The following is a 19,109-nucleotide window of genomic DNA, read 5'->3' on the forward strand; positions in this document are numbered from 1 at the left end:
CGTAGTGTGTTACTAATGGTTTTCTTTGAGACTGTGGTCCCAGTTCTCTTCAGGTCATTGACCAGGTCCTGCCGTGTAGTTCTGGGCTGATCCCTCACCTTCCTCATGATCATTGATGCCCCACAAGGTGAGATCTTGCATGGAGTCCCAGACCGAGGGTGATTGACCGTCATCTTGAACTTCTTCCATTTTCTAATAATTGTGCCAACAGTTGTTGCCTTCTCACCAAGCTGCTTGCCTATTGTCCTGTAGCCCATTCCAGCCTTGTGCAGGTCTACAATTTTATTCCTGATGTCCTTACACAACTCTCTGGTCTTGGCCATTGTGGAGAGGTTGGAGTCTGTTTGATTGAGTGTGTGGACAGGTGTCTTTTATACAGGTAACAAGTTCAAACAGGTGCAGTTAATACAGGTAATGAGTGGAGAACAGGAGGGCTTCTTAAAGAAAAACTAACAGGTCTGTGAGAGCCGGAATTCTTATTGGTTGGTAGGTGATCAAATACTTATGTCATGCAATAAAATGCAAATTCATTATTTAAAAATCATACAATGTGATTTTCTGGATTTTTGTTTTAGATTCCGTCTCTCACAGTTGAAGTGTACCTATGATACAAATTACAGTCCTCTACATGCTTTGTAAGTTGGAAAACCTGCAAAATCTGCAGTGTATCAAATACTTGTTCTCCCCACTGTATGTCTCTGAATCTCTGGGACAGGGATACATTCGGCCTCCACTTCCCCTGCCTCCTCAAGTTTCTTTTTTGTGAAGAAGAAGGATGGAGGTTTACGCCCGTGCATTGACTATCGGATAATGGTGAAGTACAGTTATCCACTACCTCTCATTGCTAGTATGACGGCGTCATTGCACGGGGCGCAGAACCTGGTGCGTATCCGGGAAGGGGATGAGTGGAAGACGGCATTTAGTACCACCTCTGGGCACTATGAGTACCTCGTCATGCCGTACGGGTTGATGAATGCTCCCTCAGTCTTCCAATCCTTTGTCGATGAGATTTTCAGGGACCTGCACGGACAGGGTGTAGTGGTGTATATAGATGATATTCTCATATACTCCGCTACACGAGCCGAGCATGTGTCCCTGGTGCGCAAGGTTCTTGGTCGACTGTTGGAACATATCCTGTACGTCAAGGCTGAGAAATGTTTGTTCTTTCAACAGTCCGTCTCCTTCTTAGGCTACCGCCTGTCCGCGTCAAGGGTGGAGATGGAAAATGACCGCATTTCAGCCGTGCGTAATTGGCCGACTCCAACCACGGTTAAGGAAGTGCAGCGATTCTTAGGGTTTGCCAACTACTAACGGAGGTTTATCTGGGGCTTTGGTCAGGTAGCGGCTCCCATTACCTCCTTGCTGAAGGGGGGACTGGTGCGCCTGCAGTGGTCAGCTGAGGCGGACAGGGCTTTTGGTCACCTGAAGGCTCTGTTCACCTCGGCTCCCATGCTGGCTCATCCGGATGCCTCCTTGGCATTCATAGTCGAGGTGGACGCGTCCGAGGCTGAGATAGGAGCTGTACTGTCTCAGCGCTCGGGTACGCCACCAAAGATCCGCACCTGTGCTTTCTTTTCGAAGAAGCTCAGTCCGGCAGAGCGTAACTATGATGTGGGGGACCGGGAGCTGTTAGCTGTTGTTAAGGCTCTGAAGGTGTGGAGACATTGGCTTGAGGGGGCAAAACACCCTTTCCTCATTTGGACTGACCACCGCAATCTGGAGTACATCCGGGCGGCGAGGAGACTGAACCCTCGCCAGGCAAGGTGGGCCAAGTTTTTCACACGTTTTGTTTTCACCCTCTCGTACAGACCAGGTTCCCAGAATGCTAAGGCAGACGCTCTGTCCCGGCTGTATGACACAGAGGAGCGGTCCAGGGAGCCCACTCCCATACTTCCGGCTTCTTGTCTGGTGGCACCGGTGGTATGGGAGGTTGACGCGGACATCGAGCGGGCGTTACGCACGGAGCCCCCTCCCCCCCAGTGTCCAGTGGGTCATGTGTAAGTTCCATCTGATGTTCGCGATCGATTGATCTATTGGGCTCATACGTCACCCTCTTCTGGTCATCCTGGCATTGGTCGGACAGTGCGCTGTCTTAGTGGGAAGTACTGGTGGCCTACTTTAGCTAAGGACGTGAGGGTTTATGTTTCCTCCTGCTCGGTGTGTGCCCAGTGCAAGGCATCTAGACACCTGCCCAGAGGGAAATTACAACCCCTACCCATTCCACAACGGCCGTGGTCACACCTATCGGTGGATTTCATTACGGACCTCCCCTCATCACATGGGAATACCACGATCTTAGTCATTGTGGATCGGTTTTCTAAGTCCTGCCGTCTCATTCCTTTGCCCAGTCTCCCTACGGCCCTACAGACTGCAGAGGCCCTGTTTACTCACGTCTTCCGGCACTACGGGGTACCTGAGGATATAGTGTCTGATCGGGGTCCCCAGTTCACATCAAGGGTCTGGAGGGCGTTCATGGACCGTCTGGGGGTCTCGATCAGGTTTCACCCCGAGAGTAATGGGCAGGTGGAGAGAGTAAACCAGGATGTGGGTAGGTTTCTGAGGTCCTATTGCCAGGACTGGCCAGGGGATTGGTCGGTTTACATCCCCTGGGCAGAGATGGCCCAAAACTCCCTCCTCTACTCCTCCACTAACCGGTCTCCATTTCAGTGTGTACTAGGTTATCAGCCGGTCCTGGCACCATGGCATCAGAGCCAGATCGAGGCACCTGCGGTGGATGAATGGTTTCGGCGCTCGGAGGAAACCTGGAACGCTGCCCATGTACGCCTGCAACGGGCTATCAGGCGACAGAAGGCGAGTGCCGACCGCCACTGCAGTGAGGCCCCGGTCTGGCTCTCGATCCGAAACCTGCCCCTTCGCCTGCCCTGCCGGAAGCTGGGTCGGCGGTTTGTGGGGCCATTTAAAGTCTTGAGGAGATTGAACAAGGTTTGTTATAGGTTACAGCTCCCTCCCGATTACCGTATTAACCCCTCGTTCCATGTGTCTCTCGTCAGGCCGGTGGTAGCTGGTCCGCTCCAGGAGTCTGAGGTGCGGGAAGTTCCTCCGCCCCCACTGGACATCGAGGGGGCACCGGCTTACTCGGTCCGTTCCATCCTGGATTCGAGGCGTCGGGTGGGTGGCCTGCAGTATCTCGTGGAGTGGGAGGGGTACGGTCAGAAGGAACGGTGCTGGGTTCCTAGGAGGGACATCCTCGATCCCTCCCTGTTGAGGGATTTCCACCATCGTCATTCGACTCGCCCTGCTCCGCGTCCTCCTGGCCGTCCCCGAGGCCGGTGTCGGCGCACGGCTGGAGCCGCGCGTCAAGGGGGGGGGTACTGTCACGAATTCAGCTGAGGCTGCTCCTCCTCCTTGCTCGGGCAGGCTTCGGCGTTCGTTGTTACCGGAGTACTAGCTGCCACCGATCTATGTTTCTGTGTTCTATTTGTTTTGTCTACATTGCACACACCTGGTTCCAATTACGATAATTTGTTTCCCTATTTTACCCTCTGGTTCCCTCATGGTGTTGTGCGTGATTGTTCGTTGTTTTGTTGTCATTGACATTGTGAGTCTGTATTTTCTTCCCTGCGTGGAAGATATGTTTATTTACTTGTGACAAGTAAAGTACGTCGTTGACTAAGTTCTGTGTCCTGCGCCTGACTCCGTCCTACTGCTACACACTGACGCATGACAATGAGTAATGCAAGATATGTAAACATTATTAAAGTGACTAGTGTTCCATTTCTTAATGTGGCCAGTGATTTCTATATGTCTATAGGCAGCAGCCTCTAATGTGCTAGTGATGGCTTTTTAACAGTCTGATGGCCTTGAGATAGAAGCTGTTTTTCAGTCTCTCTGTCCCAGCTTTGATTAACACCTGTACTGACCTCTCCTTCTGGATGATAGCGGGGTGAACAGGCAGTGGCACAACATAATCGTCACTTATGAACATTCAAAAAAGATTTCTGCTGCAATATCAAGCACACCATTTTGTCTACAATCACTCTTTCTCTCCTCATTCCTCGAATTGGTTTGACATTGGTGCCCCATACAAATACTCCCCTCCCCCATTTCTCAACACCCCCTCAACCCGTACCTCCACTCTCCTCTTGTTCTGTACACCTCCAACCACCCTCCACCCCCCCACCCCGACCAATCCACCTCCCATTCCATGCACACCCCCTTACCCTCCCGCTCATCCCCCATTCTCTCCGAGTCCAGATGCTCCATGTATTAATGGAACTGCTGAACTGTTAACACATGCGTGCCTCTCTCTCGTTCCAAGCCTCTCGGTCCCCTCTGCAGATGTGGCCTGTCAATCTGCATGAAGAGGAACATGGCCATCTAATCAGAATGATGCCATGCTACGTTAGCCTTGCTGCCCGCTAGCCTTGCTCCCCGCTAGCCTTGCTGCTCGCTAGCCTTGCTGCCCGCTAGCCTTTTAAAGAGGCCTTTATTTTTTTGCTAGCTGCCTCTGTATGGGTTTTATATGCCTGTCTCCCTAGATCCCCATCCAGGCTCAGTCAACCAGGCACGCTACCTGTGTACATAATAACATCATAAAGCCTGTTTATGGCTGTTATGTTTGCAGAGATCATTGGAAACGTGAAAGCTGTTAACCAGATTGTGTGATAAACACAATAGCGTGGGAGAAGGGGGGGTGGGGTGGAGAGGGGGAAAGGGATTTGAGGAGTCCCAGGGGAACGTAACATATCAGACCTGACCAAGCACTCTAAATAACATGATTAATATTTTATAGTCCAAAACACATCTTTAATGCATTATCCTGTATGTGGTATTTGAAGCTATTCTTGTCTGACGCAACATCTAGAATTTATGGACGGGTGGAAATCAATCGCTTGGAGAACTAGGGCAGGTCACTTAGAACAATCATGTAACATTTTATTGCCTCTCAAAGTAAATTATAGGTTGGTTATATACAGTATATTGGTTATACAGTGTATGGCTTTATTGATGTGGCCAGCAGATGTAGGAGGCGGTGTTGGAATTCTATGCCCTGACAAAACAAACATTAAAACCCTGCTTAAAGGGACAAAGGTTTGATTCATTCACCTCGTCTCCCCTCCACTCTGAGCTTTGCTGAATGGAGAAGAGGGATAGTGGATATATGTGAAGTCAGATAAAGAAATAGTGGAGACCTTTAAAGGTGAGTTTCACCCATTGTTCTTTCTCCCTGAGTCCTCAGTCAGACTCAGCACTTAAGAGTCTCACCTCTAAGGAGCTAGCCTGGTTGCTGTCTCTGTTCAGCTAATGCATTAGCTAAAAAGACTGGTACCCAGACTACTAAGGAGCAATCCTAGGGCCCAACCTCACCTCAACCTGGTGAGAAATGGTAAGAAGAGCACTGACATTCACAACTGAAAACACTGGATAGTATTACATTAACGCCAAGGCAACAACAGCTCAGTCTGCAAAATGAAAGGACTGACAGCTAAAAGCTAAAGCACTGGAACACTGTGAGTGAGGAGGAAAGCCGAACAATGTCCATATTTTGAGCTTGCCACAGCCGTAGGGAGATCGATTGGTGAATATTTCATTAGAGGCTGAGCTAAATTCTCTCCAAATCAACACATACATTCACTGTATCTCCCTGAAGGTGTTTCACTGCCATATGTGCATGTTTCTTCATACAGGGGGCCATGTTGTCTGAGAGAGTGATGGATATAGGTAATTACTTTCCTCTGATCCTGTATATCCTGCACGCCGGCAAAGCTCATAATTGCGGGCGAACATAGAGAGCAAATCGAGTTAATCTGGAGTAAATTGATAAAAATAAAAAAACGATGCACCTTGCATATGAAGTGCACTGGCGTTGGGGTTATCAGTGGCAGGTGTTGGAGTGCTTGACGACACTGCACGTCGGAGCAGGGCGGTTTTACTGACACGGTGAGATGGTCTACTGTGACGAGGGAATTAATACCTTCTAATCTTCATCTGCTCTAGCAACAACAGGAGAAGCAGGAGGAGGAGGGAAGACCAATAAGATTGAGTCAGTATATCTCTGTTCCTCTTTCTCTCATCTCTCCAACTGTCTCTGTGGGCTCTATGTCTTCCTCAACTTTTATCTCTTCCTGTCTGTCTCTACGCTTTATCTCAGCTAGATAAAATGCTGTGCGCGATGACGTAGCGCAGAAGAATTTGGCAGCCAAGCATCAATCATCATGCCACCAGCATTCAAATAATACCCTCAATATTTATTGGAAATGCACATCAAGCTCATCACTTAACCACCATGAAGTTCATCATAGCTTATTTAATATGCCTATAAACTCTTAATGCTTTCCCACATTGTAGTGGTAGTACAACGTAGCATATCATCGCGTGACTCCAAGTTTACGTCGACATGATGGTTTGTTAAGAGTTTCCACTGCAATTTTTTAAATTACACTGAACAAAAATATAAATGCAACATGTAAAGTGTTGGTTCCATGTTTCATGAGCTGAAATAAAAGATCCCAGAAATGTTCCATACACACAAAAAGCGTATTTTTTTCAAATGTTGTGCACAAATTTGTTTACCTCCCTGTTAGTGAGCATTTCTCCTTTGCCAAGATAATACATCCACCTGACAGGTGTGGCATATCAAGAAGCTGATTAAACATCATGATCATTACACAGGTGCTGGGGACAATAAAAGGCCACTCTAAAATTTGCAGTTTTGTGCCACAACACAATACCACAGATGTCTCAAGTTTTGAGGGAGTATGCAATTGGCATGCTGACTGCAGGAATGTCCACCAAAGTTGTTGCCAGGTAATTTAAAGTTCATTTCTCTAACATAAGCCACCTCAAATGTTGTTTAAGAGAATTTGGCAGTACGTCCAACCGGCCTCACGACCATATGGCATCCTGTGGGCGAGCAGTTTGCTGATGTCAATGTTGTGAACAGAGTGCCCCATGGTGGCAGTGGGGTTATGGTATGGGCAGGCATAAGCTACGGACAACAAACACAATTGCATTTTATCGATGGCAATTTGAAGGCACAGAAATACCGTGATGAGATCCTGAGGCCCATTGTGAGGCCCATTTTTTTAAAGGTATCTGTGACCAACAGATGCATGTCTGTATTCCCAGTCATGTGAAATCCATAGATTAGGGCCTAATGAATTTATTTCAAATGACTGATTTCCTCATATGAACTGTAACTCAGTAAAATCTTTGAAATTGTTGCATGTTGCGTTTATATTTTTGTTCAGCACAATTTTACAGACACAAAAAGATTTCACCATGTCGACCTGTCGTGACTCTTTTTTTACATGACATGATTTTACACGCATAAAAACTGTGGATGGAAACATGGTTATTGTAATCATCTGTCATGTGGAGTAGCATATAGCCTGTGTTGTAGCGACTATTTTCTCCGTACAGCTTTTCAGTATCATTCACACACAGACACCATTACTCACACATGAAGAGTGGGCTGTCACTCAATAGACTTAAGATGTCCGCTCCTTTATTAGATTTGAAAAGCTTCAGTATCCTACACTGGCTACATGTACAGTATGTCCAGGCCTGACGAACGTCTTTAGCCCACCTCCGGCACATTATGACAGGCACTAAGTGACACATTCCCAGGTATTATAGGCTTTAAGGATGGTAAAGCAGTGACCGCAGTGACCTCTCCCTGCTGTAACCCCCATTGCATAGGAAAGAGGAAACTGTGAGTTTGACATTAACATTCACTTAGAATGAAGAAAACATTACTGCATATATGCACTGCGGCCGTTAAAATATACCAAGCTAATAATGTAATATAATTTGCTTCCATTATCTACTATTTCTGTGGAAGACAGCGATTTCCACGGGAGAAGCCTCATTTGTGATCTTTTGCACCCCTTCCTTTCTCCCCACTCATTATTTTCTGTCATTCTCTCCTTCTTTCTTTCTCTCCCCATCTCCCTTTCTCTCGCTGTCTCTCGCTGTCTCACTCTTTCTCTTTCACCCTTGTTCTCTATCACGTTCTACTTCTCTCTTTCGCTCTCTTTCTCTCTCACTTCTCTCTTTCCTCCTCCTCCTCCTCCTCCTCCTCCTCCTCCTCCTCCTCCTCTCTCCCCCTCCCTCACTCTTTGCACATTACTATTTATAAAGCCAGCTGGTTAGGCCTGCGTCATGCCCTCTAGAATCTGGAGTTCCAGACCTAGGCACCCCAAGGCAAAAGTTGACTGCCATAAGCACACTGCTGATCTGCAACTGATATAAATATTTTAATAACTGAATACATAAATATATGAAGCAGTGCAATCAGAATCATAGCTCTCCAAATAAATAGGGGAGAAGAAGGTGTGCTAATAATTAGAATATGGAAGCTTAGAATATGGAATGTGAGATGTGTACATTCACGTTGAGATAACAATGCCTAGTTTAACTGATGTTTGAATAATGCACTGGCACACACACAAACAGACGCGTATTGTAAAAATACTTCCGTATCCACAGAGAAGTGCTAACCCTGCAGTTTTCCTGGGGGAATGATTCCCTCTCCAGTGGCTAATGATAACACAGCCTTGGAAATCATGTTTGAAACTTAAATGACTGTCTGCCGTCCTATTGAAATGGTTGCCCACATGTGCTTTGCTCATAGAAAAAGTTGTTCTATTTGATTTACCCTGGTGGTGGTGTCATCTGCCAGGTTTAACACACAGACAGACGCACAGAGAAATGCAGGGGTGGTCAAAAAGGTCCCTCTGTCGACTGAAAAAAAATCCTCTGTTTTGCACATCACAGAGGCTTAAGATTTTTTGTAAGGCGGTTTGCAGAGATAGCGTTGTGTGTGTGTATAGATGCCTGCGCGTATGCTTGTGTGGTGTGCATACAGGAGAGCTGCTGACGGGTGAGAGCTAGGAAGGCATTTTTGATCACCACTAACCCCTCAGTCCCTGCTGACAGCGTCAGAGAGGGCCTGACTCGCCCCCTCCCTCTGATCAGCCTCATCAGCTGTCTGCTTAGCCCTCGATTTATGTCTCTATTTTTATTTTTATTTTTGTACACATTCCCCAGAGAGTCCCTCCTTTGAGCATTTAAGCGTAGGCCTTGCTAAAGTACCTTAGGAGCTTTTCCCTATTTCTTATTTTCTCTCTCTTTGTTGTTGTGTATAGTTTGCACACGCAGCAGCATGCTGATTCAGAGTCACTTTTTTCACTTTGACAAAGGGTTTCTTAAAAAAGGGATGAAAAGGATTCAGGGCAGTGTTTGGTGTTGGCTTGATTGATTTCGTCTTTACATCCCATTGGTGCTCAAAACAGTCGAGCTGGAATAACAAATAGTCCTAATGAGAGGCCAATTAGACAAAATGACAGCTCATTCTGTTGTGTTAGCATTGATCAAATAAACAGTGGCAGTGTACTTGATTTTCTCTTTCACAATTTATTTCTCATTAAAAGCACTATAACCAGAGATCAAAAAGCCTGATTCGCTCTCTGATGAGATTGCTCTTTAATCCGATTCCAATGAAATAATCATCTTTCATCCAAACATTAGCCGTGAAGCGCTAACAGGGCTAACTTTCTACACAGCACAGTTTCCACACCACCTAATAACCAAGGTCAGACACCAGGGTAGGGTTACCTAATGGAGACCCTTAGGGCCCCCAGGGCCCACTGTTGGCCGGGCTATGTGACACCACCTCAGGGTGAGAAATCAGAGCTTCCCCCTAACTAACCCACACTACGGGGGTAAAAGTGTAACAGAGGAGGTGTGAGACCACACACACCCTCTCTCCTATAACCTGAGAGGAGCTGAGGGCCCTCCACAAACACCACACAAATGCAGAGAGCAGACAGAGAAATACTACCCATGACCCATTGGCACAGAGGGACTCAACGTAATGTCCTTTACTGAGGCGGCTACATGGAGGGAAAAACACCACCTCCCAGATACTGTAGATAAGAGGAGTATTACAGCACTGCATTGTGCCAAATAATATATGATGGAAATTCTCTTTGAGGCCATAAACATGAGGTCATGTCTTTGAAATTGATGTGTGTCAAGCATAACACACCGAGAATATAATGGGAAGTACGGTCCAAGACCTGGGAATTAGGAATATAGTGGGAGGTAAATGCACATAAATGTCGTTTACACAGCTTTTTGTTTGTGAAATAGCGTTTATTCACCTTTTTTTGGTGTTAATTATCGTTAATTATTGTTCCCAACGTTGATCAATGGTCACAACGCTAATATTATTGATGTGAGTTCTAATCGCACCTGCCTCTCTGCAAATGAGTGGAATCATGATTCAGGTATGCTTGTTATGTTTGTCTGCTCACCCAGGATTTGCCCTGCTAGCAGCGTATTCATCATCACTCTGTCCAATGGCAAACTCAGCCCACGGCACAGGCCGAGAAGTGAAACGAACTACCTCAGCCCAGACCAGCGTTGGAAAGTGTCAGAGAGACGTCACTGACAGTGGCCTTGCGAGATCCCTCAACTCCTGCATTGTCAACAGACATCCCCCAAAGAAGTCAGTCGGGGAGGATAGAGTGGTGGAGGATATGGAAACAAGGTTGAAGAAACAACAGCTGGATGGAATCATGGTGGAAACAGAAGTGCTAGTTGATTTTGATGGAGCATTGAGCAAGTTCGGCGAGAGTGAGTGGAAGACTGTGGCAACGAAAAATAGAGCCAAAAGAACAAAAGTTGTGAATGATATTCAGTTTCTTGTTGGAGTGCGATTTGTTAATAATGATGTATACTTGGGAGATCTATTTGATGTCAAAGAAATGATAAAGAATGCATTAGGAAAGAAATAATCAGTCAATTAGCAGTAGTGGTTTTGTTTTGATTTCATGCGTCTCGGAAGAGCAGAAGGAGAAAGCTTTGTGGCTCCATAAGTTGATGACATCTGAAGTGGAGAACTTTGATTTTCGTAGCAGGGCACTGATTAAACATGTGATATCAGGAGTATTGCTGGACATCGATTCCAGGAGTGGTGAGAGCACGGCACCTGGACTGTGTAGTGGATGGAAAGAAGGAAGAAAGTCAGTCGGTTTTACTGATGTTGGATGAAGAGTGTCTGCCTACACATGTACAGATTGGATACGTTTGATATGCTGTAAGAACAGTTAATAAAGCGTTACAGTGCCGAAATTGCAAAAAGTATGGCCATGCCTCAAGTGTGTGTCAACGGAATCAACATGTAGTTGAAGAATCTGATGATGTAGGTGGAAATCACATTGCTGAATTCCCGGAGTGCCCTTTTAGGGTAAAAGAGTTTGAAGCTGCAAGGATCCGAGGTGTACAACAGGTCTCCTACAGAGAGGCGTGGGAAATAGTTGAAGGAGCAAGTGGAACTGAGGAAGATATGGCAGTGGACGACCCGCAGCCTGTTCAGAATGTCGCATAACAGTTGAGGGATACTGATACATGTGACAATAAAACATTTTTTATTTTCTTTCTTTTTTTTGTAAAGAAGGTGGATTTTGTGGTGTTTATTGCATAAGTGATTAATTGTGCTGCCCAAACGATCAAGAAGTCTAAGAAAAACCCAGACTCTCTGAGAATACCTGTGGGGGCGACATTTTGTGAGCTCCGACCCAACTTTGCTTTTTTGTGATTCTTTTGGCATTTATTTTTACTTTATTTTCACAAAATGTATTCGCTGTAATTTCCTATGACGACAATAACTTTTGAACATCAGATCGGCAATTACTTACCTCAATTCCGGCTTCAACTTCGACTTTGACTCATCTGCCCTGGACTCTTTCTGTAATTCCAACCCAATTTTCGGGGTATCCAAGAGGAAACGTCATGTTATAGAGGCAATTGAGGTGGAGTCCTGGCGAAATTAAGGCGAAGGGAAAACTGGCCATATCTTCCCTCCATTCTATTATCACTTGATAATAAGATGGATGACATCCGATCGTGGATTTGCTGCCAACGGGACTCTCGTAACTACAATATTCTCTGCTTTTCTGAAACATGGCTTTCGGACAAGATACCCCTTATGGCTATCCAACTCGATGGATTGTCCATTCACCATTCCATTTGACAGGACAGTGGAGTCAGGGAAATCGAGAGGGTGAGGGGTTTGCCTCTTCATCAACAACAAATGGTGAGCTGACTCAAGAGCAGTGGAAGTCTGGACCCATAGTTCACCCGTCTAGAATAACTGATGGTAAAATGCCGACCCTTCTACCTCTTGAGGGAGTTTTCAGCTGTTATCATGGCTGTTGTATACAGTCCACTTCAGGACAAGAAAAATAACTAGCTGGCACTTAACAAACTGTACGAGGCTATAAACAAACAGGAATATTTGCAAGCGCAGGCTGCTTTTCTTGTTGCCAGTGATTTTAATTCCAAGTGATTAAGACACGTGATGTCCAACTTCCATCAAAATGTATTCTTTGCCACTCTGGGCGATTAAGTCCTGGACAACTGTACTCTACCCACAAGGAAGCATACAAGGCCCTTCCTCGTCCCCCATTTGGCAAATCAGATCATGACTCCCTACTCCTGCTTCCTGTTTTCAGGTGAAGCTCAAACAGGAAGTACCTGTGACTTGTGCCATTGAGAAATGGTCATCAGAAGAAGAGATTATGCTACAGGACTGCTTTTCTAGTGCTGATTGGACGAGCTAACCACCTCCGTCACCGGCTTCATTAAGAAATACATCGGCGACGTTGTCCCAACAATGAAGGTTCGCCGCTTCCCCAATCAAAAGCCCTGGATTAGCACTGAGGTTGGCGCTAAACTAAAGGACAGGGCTACCACACACAGGGCTATCACAGACAACCCTGAGGCTACGGCTGAGGACAGGAACAAGTACAATAAGTCCCTTTTCAACCTCCGCAGAGTCATCAAACGAACAAAAGGACAATATAGGAATAAGGTAGAATCATACTACACGGGCTCCGATGCCCACCACATGTGGCAGGGTTTACAGTCCATTACGGATTACAAAGGAAGACCCAGCCATGATCTGCCCAATGATGCCTCTCTACCAGACGAACTCAATGCATTTATTGCATGCTTCGACAAGAACACCGTGCCGTGCGTGAGGGCCCCCACTGACCCAGAGGACTGGGGGATCTCGTGCTCCGAGGCCGACATGAGTAAGGCCTTTAATCAGGTCAACACTCGCAAGGCCGCAGGGAAGGACGGTATTCCAGGACATGTTCTCAGAGAATGCGCATAACAGCTGGCATGCATATTCATGGTCATTTTCAACCTCTCTGTCTCCCAGTCTGTAATCCCCAGATGTCTTAAACTGACCACCATCATTCCTGTTCCCAAGAACTATAAGGCTTCATGCCACAATGACTACCATCCTGTAGCACTCACTTCTGTTATCATGAAGTACTTTGAAAGGCTGGTTATGGGACATATCAACTCCATCATCCCAGACACCCTAGACCCACTCCAATTTGCGTACAGTTCCAACAGTTCCATAGACGACGCAATCTCAATTGCACTCCACACTGCCTTCACCCACCTAGATAAGAGGAATACCTATGTGAGAATGCTGTTCATTGACTACAGCTCAGCGTTCAACGCTATTGTCCCCTCCAAGCTTGTCACCTAGCTTAAGACCCTGGGACTGAACACCTCCCTCTGCAACTGGATCCTGGACTTCCTGACAGGGCGACCCCAGGTGGTGAGGGTAGGCAACATCCTCTCCGCCACTCTGACCCTCAACACGGGGGCCCCACAGGGGTGTGTGCTTTGTTTCCTCCTGTACTCCTTGTTCACCCACAACTGCTGATGACGGTGGTAGGCCTGATCACCGGCTGCATCACTGCCTGGTATGGCAACAGCACCGCCCTCGATCACATGGTGCTACAAAGTGTGCTGCTGACAGCCCAGTACATCACTGGGCCCGAGATCCCTGCCATCCAGGATCTCTATATCAGGCGGTGTGAACGGAAGGCCCGGAAAATCATTAAAGACTCCAGCCACCCAAGCCATAGACTATTCTCTCTGCTTCCCTACCGCAAGCGGTACCGGTGCATCAAGTCTGACCATCAGGCTCCTGAACAGCTTCTATCCATAAGCCATAGGACTGCTAAATAGCAAACAAAATGGCTACACAGACTATCTGAGTTGACCCTTGTACTTTTTATTTTATTTTTGCACTGTCACCATGCACACTCACAGGACTCTACACACTCACACACACTGACACTCAATTCATTTTATCACACACACATAACATGCACACACTCATATACAATCATCATATACGCTGCTGCTACTCTGTTTATCATATATCCTGTTGTCTAGTCACCTTACCCCTATATCTACCTCTATCGAACCAGTATCCCTGCACATTGTAAATATGATATTGGAACTGACCCTGTATATATGGTACCTTACTTACTTTCTCGTGTTCTTCTTATTTCTTATTTTTATTTATTGTGTGTTTTTGTTCTACCTTATGTTATTTTTAGTACTACACTGATTGATTACTGCATTTTTGGGTTTAGGGCTTGCAAGAAAGGCATTTCAATATTTTTTATTTTTATATTTTTACTTGTGCACGTGACATTAAAACTGGTAAATGGTCTCTGATATTTCAGTCAGAAGGCTAGCTAGCTAGTTCAAGAGCTCTGGCTACTGTTAGCCAGATAGCTAGCTATAATCTTAACAAAAGATCGGCTACATAAGTTCTCATAACAAAATAACTTTGCTTTACAGTGGTTCCCAAACTTGGGGTCGGTGACCCATGTGGGGTCCCCTGAAATTTCAATAGGGTCCCCTGAGAGAATCTTTAATCTTATCAAACACAGTAATACATTTATGTAAACAGACAGACTTGATCCATCCATCCCACATCGATGGGGCTGCAGTGGAGCGGGTGGAGAGAGGACCTCAAAATTTTATATCTAACTAAGATGTTTGGTGCAGTATTTCTCAAGTGAAAAAATTTGCATGTTGAATGACAACAAACACTTCATTGAAGAATCCCGTCCATAGTTCCCACTCCTACTAGGAGTAGTATTGTTGACCAATCACCGATGCAGGGGCGTAGACTTCGGCTACCGAACTTCCACTTGCCTCAAGAAAAACAATTGTGTGGGCGAACAGCCGAATAGAACCCTGCCAAACACTAAAACGAACAAAAACGTCACAAAATCTCGTCATAATATATGCACTAACTGGCTCACCAACATTTTGACTAGGAAGCATGGGACAGCCTTAAGACTCACTTGTTGCTCCAGATGAAGACACAGCGACTTCCACACACTCCCCATTGATTTAAAGGCCCACCCATCAATCTGATAGAGATACAGGAGATGGGTCAATGTAATGATGTGAACACGGCTGTAGTGCAGGGGTTAGGGTGCCATAAGCAGATAGCTCTCAGATAGCACCAGTAAAACTCCCATCGGTTTTTTGATTGATAGCCTGGATGTGTGTAATACTCATCTCATTTCCCCTCAGCCTCCAGGTCTAACTAATCCACATCTGTGGTGGGTTTCAGATGAATTCTCCCAGTTATTGTAATGGATTTTCATATAGGCCTTAGGTTTAATCAGAGAGCCAATCAAAAGAAGGCCTTTTACGTTGACTTAGGGTGACATTTTTTTAATGATCAATGTACTGCTTTTCTTCATCCGAGGATCTGACAGTATTGTGTGGGTGTAACTCACCGCCTCGACCGCCAATGTGTGGTTTGGATATACTATACAGGATGATTCAATTTATATGAATATTTCTCCTCAAAATACTAAATGAGTATCCAGTGTAAATAGTGCATAGCTTGAATATCATGCGATCGTAATGGCTTTACACTTCGCCTGAATGCAAAGCCGCACGACTGACAATTTACCTCTCTTAATACTGTTTACAAAACGCCTAACAAGTGTTAAATGTGTATCACTAATCAGGTAAACAGTGAAACGGCTGCATTGTGCATGGCACTGTAATCCATCATAGAAATCCATCAGATGGATTCTCCTCCAATCTTATTACCTCCTTTCAACATTTCGAAACGAGCACTTCCGCACGCTATAAAAGCATTTGAAAAAACAGAAAGCATAGAAGAAAGAAAATAGAAAATAAAAAAAAGTGGTAGATGCTTTCATTTTGAAGCCTGAATCCTCCATCAAACCCCGGCATGTGTCTGATGCATGAATAATATAGTACTAAGAAACATAGCCTGGCCATTTCATATTCATAACAATCTGAGCTGGATATGTAAGCACCTTTGGATTTTATGCATCTAAAATTATACTTTTCTCTAGGATTCTCTCTCTCTTTCTCTGGCGAGGAGGGGAAATTCACTCGTGTGTCTGCTTCATGCTGTCTCTGGCAGAGATCACAGTGCAGGGAATGAGACCAGTAAAGGGTGTGCCAATGGACCAATTGGCAACCTAGAGCAGCATTATTAACATATTTTCCTGGAGGAATGTCCAATTGAATTCTATTTCAATGGAATGGGGTTTTAAAGTGAGGTTATTCATTGGCCTGATAGACGATACACAGGTTACAGTCACACTACACTGAGCATCGCAACAGATAGATACAGCAAGCTGCATGGGGATGGAGCTGGTTACAAAAAGGGTCACTGAGGCACAACAAGCTAAGACTACTCTCTCACCCCACAATCTCCCCGAATTCCCTAGTCTACAACATCCCTAGTATTCAATGTCCCTAGTCTACAACATCCCTAAACTAAAACATCCCTATTCTAAAACATCCCTAGTCCACAACATCCCTAGTCTAAAACATCTCTAGTCTTCAACATCCCTAGTCTAAAACATCCCTAGTCTAAAACATCCCTAGTCCACAACATCCCTCATCTAAAACATCCCTAGTCTACAACATCCCTGGTCTAAAACATCCAGAGTCTAAAACATCCCTAGTCTAAAACATCCCTAGTCTAAAACATCCCTAGTCTAAAACATCCCGAGTCTAAAACATCCCTAGTCTACAACATCCCTAGTCTACAACATCCCTAGTCTAAAACATCCAGAGTCTAAAACATCCCTAGTCTAAAACATCCCTAGTCTACAACATCCCTGGTCTACAACATCCCTAGTCTACAACATCCCTAGTCTACAACATCCCTAGTCTACAGCATCCCTAGTCTACAGCATCCCTCTTATTTAATTCCTTTCCAGGGACAGATGAGGTTACGGGAATGTTGTGTCCGTTTCCATGTTGGTCAGATACAGTACCTTCGGAGTGTATTCAGACCCCTTGACATTTTCCACATTTTGTTACGTTATAGCCTTACTCTAAAATAGATTTTTCCCTCATCAATCTACACACAATACCCCATAATGACAAAGGAAAAACTGGTTTTTATACATTTTTGCTAATATATACAGTGGGGAAAAAAAGTATTTAGTCAGCCACCAATTGTGCAAGTTCTCCCACTTAAAAAGATGAGAGAGGCCTGTAATTTTCATCATAGGTACACGTCAACTATGACAGACAAATTGAGGGAAAAAAATCCAGAAAATCACATTGTAGGATTTTTTATGAATTTATTTGCAAATTATGGTGGAAAATTAGTATTTGGTCACCTACAAACAAGCAAGATTTCTGGCTCTCACAGAACTGTAACTTCTTCTTTAAGAGGCTCCTCTGTCCTCCACTCGTTACCTGTATTAATGGCACCTGTTTGAACTTGTTATCAGTATAAAAGACACCTGTCCACAACCTCAAACAGTCACACTCCAAACTCCACTATGGCCAAGACCAAAGAGCTGTCAAAGGACACCAGAAACAAAATTGTAGACCTGCACCAGGCTGGGAAGACTGAATCTGCAATAGGTAAGCAGCTTGGTTTGAAGAAATCAACTGTGGGAGCAATTATTAGGAAATGGAAGACATACAAGACCACTGATAATCTCCCTCGATCTGGGGCTCCACGCAAGATCTCACCCCGTGGGGTCAAAATGATCACAAGAACGGTGAGCAAAAATCCCAGAACCACACAGGGGGACCTAGTGAATGACCTGCAGAGAGCTGGGACCAAAGTAACAAAGCCTACCATCAGTAACACACTACGCCGCCAGGGACTCAAATCCTGCAGTACAAGACGTGTCCCCCTGCTTGAGCCAGTACATGTCCAGGCCCGTCTGATGTTTGCTAGAGTGCATTTGGATGATCCAGAAGAGGATTGGGAGAATGTCATATGGTCAGATGAAATCAAAATAGTAAAAACTCAACTCGTCGTGTTTGGAGGACAAAGAATGCTGAGTTGCATCCAAAGAACACCATTCCTACTGTGAATCATGGGGGTAGAAACATCATGCTTTGGGGCTGTTTTTCTGCAAAGGGACCAGGACGACTGATCCGTGTAAAGGAAAGAATGAATGGGGCCATGTATCGTGAGACTTTGAGTGAAACCTCCTTCCATCAGCAAGGGCATTGAAGATGAAACGTGGCTGGGTCTTTCAGCATGACAATGATCCCAAACACACCGCCCGGGCAACGAAGGAGTGGCTTCGTAAGAAGCATTTCAAGGTCCTGGAGTGGCCTAGCCAGTCTCCAGATCTCAACCCCATAGAAAATCTTTGGAGGGAGTTGAATGTCCGTGTTGCCCAGCGACAGCCCCAAAACATCACTGCTCTAGAGGAGATCTGCATGGAGGAATGGGCCAAAATACCAGCAACAGTGTGTGAAAACCTTGTGAAGACTTACAGAAAACGTTTGACCTGTGTCATTGCCAACAAAGGGTATATAACAAAGTATTGAGTAACTTTTGTTATTGACCAAATACTTATATTCCACCATAATTTGCAAATAAATTCATTACAAATCCTACAATGTGATTTTCTGGAAATTTTTTCCTCATTTTGTCTGTCATAGTTGACGTGTACCTATGATGAAAATTACAGGCCTCTCTCATCTTTTTAAGTGGGAGAACTTGCACAATTGGTGGCTGACTAAATACTTTTTTCCCCCACTGTATATATTTTTTAATGGAAATATCACATTTACGTAAGGATTCAGACCCTTTACTCAGTACTTTTTTTAAGCCCCTTTGGCAGCAGTTACAGCATTGAGTCTTCTTGGGTATGATGCTACAAGCTTGGCACACCTGTTTTGGGGTGTTTCTTCCATTATTCTCTGCAGATGCTCTCAAGCTCTGTCAGGTTGGATGGGGAGCGTTGCTGCACAGCTATTTTCAGGTCTCTCCAGAG

Source organism: Coregonus lavaretus (genome assembly GCF_964263955.1).
Source record: "Coregonus lavaretus genome assembly, chromosome: 20".
NCBI classification, from domain to species: domain Eukaryota; kingdom Metazoa; phylum Chordata; class Actinopteri; order Salmoniformes; family Salmonidae; genus Coregonus; species Coregonus lavaretus.